This window comes from Adiantum capillus-veneris, chromosome 24 (assembly GCF_014529385.1).
Source record: "Adiantum capillus-veneris isolate H3 chromosome 24, ASM1452938v2, whole genome shotgun sequence".
Lineage (NCBI taxonomy): Eukaryota > Viridiplantae > Streptophyta > Polypodiopsida > Polypodiales > Pteridaceae > Adiantum > Adiantum capillus-veneris.
In genome coordinates, this window is record NC_140954.1 from 53,747,649 (window position 1) to 53,755,768 (window position 8,120).

Below are 8,120 nucleotides of genomic sequence, written 5' to 3' on the forward strand. Positions count from 1 at the left end.
TTCCAAGATGCATTCTTGTAAATGCCATTAGATCATTATGTGTTGGTGATGAACTATTAGACATTTATAAAAACACATAGATATATACAACCAAAGTATGTGGAGTCAAGGCATGTACAACTCCAGTAGTTGCCCTCTGTGCTCGCAAAAAAAGATGTCGCATTTGATGGGAACAACCTGCTTGTCCATATCAATGTCAGAGGTGACACCGTACGAGTTGACACACGTTCAAAATTGTCCCTAATGATCAGAACCTGGTCCTAGCTAGTGCATGGCAGATACGTGGGACCCTGACTGAGAGGGTGTTGGTGTTAGCATCGTTGTTGGGATCGGAGATAATTTTGAGGCCATAGAGGTACATCGGCGGACTTGTTGAGAAAGGACACTACATGCATAAATTGACAAGAAGATAAATAGATCAATGTTTATGGAAATATTATAGTTTTGTAATTAAATACCAAACTAATACCGTGTGTCTTGGTCTTGTTGTGTGACCTTGTTGTCCGATGGCCGCTGAGTAGTCTGTACTCACGGCTGAGCAATGCTAGATGGCCCTAGAAGAGGGGTCATGTTATTATCATGAATGCATCACGTTTTGGTGAGAAAAAGTGATATACTTAGGTGCACAATATATATATGTACATACATACATACTAACTATATAAAAAAATAGATTCAACATGTGTGCTACTCCTACTAAAGGGTCTCGAGAAGAACCCTTGTCTAGGCATACAAGTCTGAAGACCTCCTGTAGCTAGAGTATGGTCACGTCCAATTCCTTATTGGGGAGATGCACATACTCTATGATGTCCTTTGCTTTATGCTCCTTTGGAATGGCAGAAACTCGTAACATGCTCTTCAGTGTCAGTAGTAGCCTCGCTCGACCTAAGGTGGGAGCCATCAAAATAATCTGGTTAAGAGTTTTAGGTTTTAGTCAAAGGTAAAACGGTCCACAAAGCTTCTCTAAAGAAATTTTGTTGCTTATCAAAGAGAAAGAGAGAGGCATTACACTTCCACAAATCTTTACTTCTTTCCTTGCTTCATTGAATGCGTTTAGCGTCAATGATGGTTCCTTATACTTTCCACAAAGAGTGGGAATGAGAGAGAGTGAGATGTATAGATGGAGGTAAGAGAACAACACCCGATGGGGTCTCAACCAACCCTCTCAAGGACCCCCCACACCATTGCCGATATGATGCTTGCTTTTGATTGCGTAAATTAAAAGGTGCCAAGGTAACTCCTCGAGAAGAGGCACCTCCGTGATGTTTTGATGCACCATTGGATCCATCTCAATGTGGGATTATTGATGGTCAACAAGGGGATCTATCTCGGTTTGCACACTTGCCATGGGGCCTCCCTCAGCTGTAGAGGTAACCAAAGAGTTGATTTGCGGGATCATGTTTCTATACAAACCAATGGTAGGGAATGTACGCACTCCATAGGGGATTTTTGATTTGGTTTGCTCCACTATTGGGGTGAAACAGAGCTGTCCACTATGTCCTACACTATTTGGTATGTATGTGAGTGAGGTCTCTAACTAAATTGAGAGGTTTAGTGATAGAGGAGCACAACTGGCAGGGACATGTATGGAAAAAATGAGGATGATGATGTCGACGATGAGGTATTGATGGGGTCTATGGATCCTTATGCCGAGCCAAGGCACAAGGGGTACTAGGTACTGGGGCAATAGGCCTTTGACGCACTTCATGTCCCCAAATGTTGTCTCATGGAGTGCATTGGTTGCAAGATATGTCCAATATGATCAGGGTTAGGAAGCTCTGCCTATTTTGAACAGATGCACAGAGAGGGCATCTCTCAAAGTCCAGTCACTATAAACTTGCACCTTAAAGGCATGAGACAAGATGCTGATATGTGCAAAAGAATTCACAATTATATTGTTAGCTAGGGGAAGTTGAAGAAAACGTTGTTCTTGGCACTGTATTGGTCGACATGTATGCCAAATTTGGTGCATTCCATAAAGCACAAAAAGTGAGGAGTTTTCTATCCAGGATGTCATTTCTTGGAAAGCACTGATTGCGGGATATGCTAAAATTTGACAAGCCCAAGAAGCTCTAGGCTATTTTTGGCGAATGAAAAACGAGGGTCTCTCTTTAAATGCAGTTACATATGCTTGCATCTTGAAGGCCTATGGCTCTGTGAGGTGTGGGAGGTTGAGGGCATCCAAAGGCATGAGAAACACTATTCAGAGCCATGCAAGTACGATGCACCTCTTAGAGTGCCACACAGAGAAGCATAAAGAAAGCAATAACATCTGCTGCATAAGAAAACATGGAGGGAAAGTGAATATATTTCTTTTGTGAGCTCACTTAAAGACTGTGCTAAGAAGAAGGATTTGTACCAAGGTAGTAGATACATGCTAATATTCTTGATAGTCAGTTATTTGAAAAGACCACATGCTCAAGATAGGGTCAGTATGTATGTCAACGGTAAGTGGCACTTCTTAAAGCGCAACAATTCCTCAATGAGCTTACTGTCTCCAATGTTGTCTCATGGAGTGCATTGATTGTAGGATATTTCCAATAGGGGTAGGGTCAAAGAGCTTGAGGCTGTTTTTGATAGATGTAGAGAAAGGGTGGTGCACCTCTCAAAGTGCAACAAGTTATTGATGAGGCTAGGGCTGAGATCTATCGCTGAGGACAACGGCGGTGGCTAAGATCCTTTAGCGCTCAAGTCTAAAAACGTTGGCTATATTGGGCTGAAAACGCGGGTTGTCCACATATGAAAACGTTGGCCTTCCTGCTGAGAAAACTTTGGCCTTTCAACATACAACCGCACGCTCCCCATACATCTTGGGATGCATCGTTCAGAGGTTTTCTAGCATACAACAAACCACTCCTAGACTTACAATAAACGATCCACAAACATCTTGTTTGCATCATTTTGAGGTTCAAACAATACCAAAACAACATTTCTCACTACTCCACCCAGGAGTAAATCACCAAGCATTGAAACCAATATTAAAATTAGAGTCAAACAATTCAAATTGGCACCAAGGCATGTTTAAAACATATACTATCCATTTCAAACAAAGTCCAAACAAGATCACCAAACAATTTCTGAATCAAAATTCAAAAAAATGCTCATTCAAAGTGAAAAAGCTTCTCAACATCACTCGAGCTCGAAAGTTGCAAGGGCTTCTGTCTTCAAACCTGCACCAAAATCAGGGTTCCATTTCTTCCATAAATTTGTAACTGACTATAGCATGGTCCATAAGTGAATAGTCAAAACAAGCCTCAATAGATAGTGTTCTTGTTGCAGATTTAGTAGAGTGCCAACACAGGCCAAGATATGTGAGTTGTGTCATATAGAGCTAGAGACAAGAGGTACATCAAATCTGCTTTCATCGTCTATTCAAAGAGGGCTTTGGACCATTGGCTAGAGTCATGCAATATCAAGATGAGAGATGTCTCAGGTTGTTTTTACTACAGCTATTCAGACATAGGGAGAGTCTCTTGAGGAGATCAAACAATGGTAGACTTTCATAAAGGGAGATTTTTGACTTCTTTAGAGCAAGGAATTAGTCACAAACTTTACAGTGCACTTATACCATAGGTATATTAGTTGACAGAGCCATGGAGTTGCGCGAGCTAGACACCAATATCTACAAGGGTCACCATCAAAGGATCATGACTATTCTAGCACAAAATGGAGATGCCCAATAAAACTATTTATAGAGGAAAACATTGACAAAGCCCTTCAATGATTGATGCAGTACTTTCTTGGACAACACCCATGCCGAGAATCCTTGGGCACTGATCCTATGGAGCTAGTAAACTATCGTATTATTATGATTGGACACACATTGGCATGGTTGTATGCACTTATCCTTGAGAAACAATTGAGCGGATGGGCAGGGATTGAGGGCATACGGGTAGCGAGACATGATGGTTTTAGGAGAGGCTTCTTCATTTTTGACCATATCTTGACAATCAAAACCATCATTGAGGAGGGTAGGGCACATGGGAGAAAAATTTATTGTAGCTTTGTGGATTTCCAACAAAGCATGTGACATGGTGCCTAGAGCCAAATTAATGTGCATACTACAAGAGATGGGAGTACCGATTGAGTTGATCTGGGGGATCATGTCTCTATACATTGATCAGTGGTGGACATGTACACACTCCAAAGGGGATATCTTATTTAGTTCACTCCACCATTGGAGTGAAATAAAGTTTTCCATTGTCTCCTACTCTTTTTGGTATGTACATACATGAGGTTTTTGATTACATTGACATAGAGGCTGGCATACGTGTCCAATTGGAAGGGATGTGGATTCCATTGTTGATGATATTGTGCTCATCTCTGACTCACTAGAGGATATGCAATGACACTTGGATGCATTGCATAGCTTTGCAGAGAATAGTCGATTGTTTATAGACCTTGGTAAAACCATGGCTATGGTGTTCAACACCACACCATAGTGGATCAAGAGATTAACACCTACATTCACTTATGGTCAGAAGACTAAGGTGTAAACAGATGCATACATTTATCTTGGGGTAGTGTTTACTAGTACAAAGTTTTCTATGAAGATAGCAACAAAGACTAGAATGACCATAGTGTATGCGGATTTGGGAGGATTGGAGAGGATGCAACTTCAGTTCCAAGAATCTTGAACAAAGATCTAGCTCTTCGATACCTTAGTAGCTTCAACTATGCTCTATGGGGTTCATGTTTGGGGACCCTCTATGGGTCAGGATTGTTGAGAGAGAAAGAGAGAGCACAGAAATAGAACCCCAAAGTGTGTAGAATAAACACATGAGATGATGCATATATAGAGGGGACCTGGGTGCCATATATAGAGAAGCCATATATTGAGTAGCTTCACATATAATCTCAACACCCCCGCTCAAATAAGGGTCCCTAATTGTGGAAGAAAAAACCCTTGGGGGATCAAGGGAAAAACCCACAGCTCTATATACACCCACCGTTATATTATAAAAATCTTTCAATATACAAATGTTCATGAGGAGCTACATCACTCCTTTTACAATAAATATTTTATGAGGAGCTACATCATTCCTTTTACAATGAATGTTTTATGAGGAGTTACATTACTCCTATCCTATACAATAATGAATACAAAGGTTCAATAAAGAGGTGTAAAGGCTATCGATTAGCTCGTAATCAGAAGTGTCTCCATGAATCTGCTATGTAGCTTGTCATCACTATCGTATCACGAACAATATCTTCATGTTGTCATCAATATGACATCACCAAACATATCTTCATAAATCTTTTATTGTCACCAAGTTTGTCTTCATAAAATCAATTCTTTGATGAATCCTACATAGACCATAGACTAAAAAAAAAAACATAGTCATGAAAATTATTAGCATCGTTAGTGAAATAATTTACGTTCACAATGCCATAAGAGATGGTTCGTGACGCCACTCTTTTGACGACATATATACGCACGAAATCATATGGTACATAGAGTATGAACGTAAAGGTACAAGATGCGTGATTACGTGATGCAAATGATATGTGTATATACTACATAAAACAACATTTATCAACGTAGTGATCAATGAATATCATCAAAGTATTAACAAAACATCATCATTGTATCAATAAAAATGAATAAATCATCATGGTATCAATGAAAAGCATCATGATATCATCGAAAATAATCATTGTATCAACGAAACAACATCATGGCATCACCGAGAATAACCATGGTATCAATGAAACAACATAATGGTATCACCGAGAATAACCATGGTATCAACCAAACAACATCATGGTATCACCGAGAATAACCATGGTATCAACGAAACAACATCACGGTATCAACAAAAATCACCATGGAATTGACGAAATATCATCATGGAATCACCGAGAATAACCATGGTATCAACGAAACATCATCATGGAATCACCGAGAATAACCATGGTATCAAAAAAAATCACCATGACCAAAGTACTAACAAAACATCATCATGGTACCATCAAAATCACTATGGTATCAAACAACGAGAAATTATCAATAAAACGACGTAAACTATATCTCTAAAAGAATAATTATACGAGAATCAATGAACGAGTATATCATATAACAAAAGATCATGTACCAACAGTAGCTCAATAGAATTTGGACGATCATCAACTGCTCGACTGAATCGGAACGATATGTAACTCGCTTCTGCAGCAAAGTTACGTCAGTAACAAATATATGATTGATGAAGAAAAAATATAATTGAGAAGTTTTCAATTATGAGAAAAATCAAAAGCAAAAAATAAAATTTGGCTTTTCAAACATATTTGCAGTCCAAGACGATAACCCAAAATCGGTGCAGAATTTAGAGAAACTTTCTTCTGCAAAGTTATAGACCACATCGATTACGATGGCTTAAGCAAATAGTTTCTCATCGATTCCGATGCCTGCAGTGACTAGTTTCTTCTACAAAGTTGTAGACCACATCGATTTCGGTCCCTTGCACGGGTAGTTTCTGCAAAGTCGTTTTCAATTAGCAGAAAAATAAAAAACATAAAACGAAACTTGCTTTTTGGACATGTACGCAGTCCGCGAACGATAACTCAAACTCGGTGCAGAATTTGAAAAAACTTCTTTCTGCAAAGTTGTAGACCACATGAATTCTAATCCCTTCAGCGAGTAGTTTTTGCAAAATCGTTTTCAATCAGGAGAAAACTCAAAAACAGAAAGCGGAAGTTGCTTTTCGGGTATGTATGCAGTCCGCGAACGATAACTCAAAATTGATGCAGAATTTGAAAAAACTTCTTTCTGCCAAGTTGTAGACCACATCGATTCCGGACTTTCTAGCGGGTAGTTTCTGCAAAATCATTTTCAATAAGCAGAGAATTATAAAACAATAAGCGAAAGTTTCTTTTCAGTATGTACGCAGTCCGCGAACGAAAACTCAAAATTGGTGCAGAATTTGAAAAAACTTCCTTCTGCAAAGTTGTAGATCACATCGATTCCGGTCTCTATTGTGGGTAGTTTCTGCAAAATCGTTTTCAATTAGCAGAAAAATCAAAAACAAAAAGCGAAAGTTGCTTTTCAGGTATGTACGCAGTCCACGAACGATAACTCAAAATTGGTGCAGAATTTGAAAAAACTTCCTTCTGCAAAGTTGTAGACCACATTGATTCCAGTGCCGTGCGCGTGTAGTTTTTGCAAAATCATTTTCAATTAGCAGAGAAATCAAAAACAGAAAGCGGAAGTTGCTTTTCGGGTATGTACGCAGTCCGCGAATGATAACTCAAAATCGGTGCAGAATTAGAAAAAACTTTCTTCTGCAAAGTTGTAGACATGAGATCATAGACTAGTAAGTTGTAGACTTTCTTCTCCCATTTATAAAGAAGCCATATATTGAGTAGCTTCACATATAAGCTCAACAAGGATGGGTAGACCACATCGATTCCGATGCCACATGAGATCATTAGAGAGAAGTTAGCAACCCCCTCTTTGGAGATAGAGGCGCTTACCAGACTAGTCTTCTTTATATGAGACACTATCAAAGACAGATATGCCAAATTGTCCCTTGAATCCTCCAGACAATCAACTTTGCAAGGGGACACATCATGCTGGTATGCAAAGATGTCATCATGGTTTCACATACATGGCTTTAGTATATACATCTCGCCTCCCTTCCAGTACTCCCTTGATGCAGATGGGTAGAGAGTGAGGGAATATAGATAGTGGGATAGGCTGGTTCCAGGAGAGGCTTCTCAACTTTTGACCATATTCTGACACTTAGAGCCATTATTGAGGAGGGTAGGGCATATGGAGAAACAAGGTTGTCCATTATCTCCTAATCTTTTTGGTATGGATATAGATAAGGTTTTTGATTACATTGACACAGAGGGTGACAAAAGTACCCAACTGTCAAGGACAAAGATTCCATTATAGTTTTATACTGATGATATTGTGCTGATCTCTGACTCACCGGAGGGTATGGAGCGACATTTGGGTGCATTACATATATTTGCAGAGGATAGTGGATTGTCTATAAACCTTGGTAAAACCAAGGTTATGGTCTATAATACCACATCATAGTGGGTCAAGCGATCAACATCTACATTCACTTATGGTCAGGGGACTCTGGAGTACACAAATGCATACACTTATCTTGGAA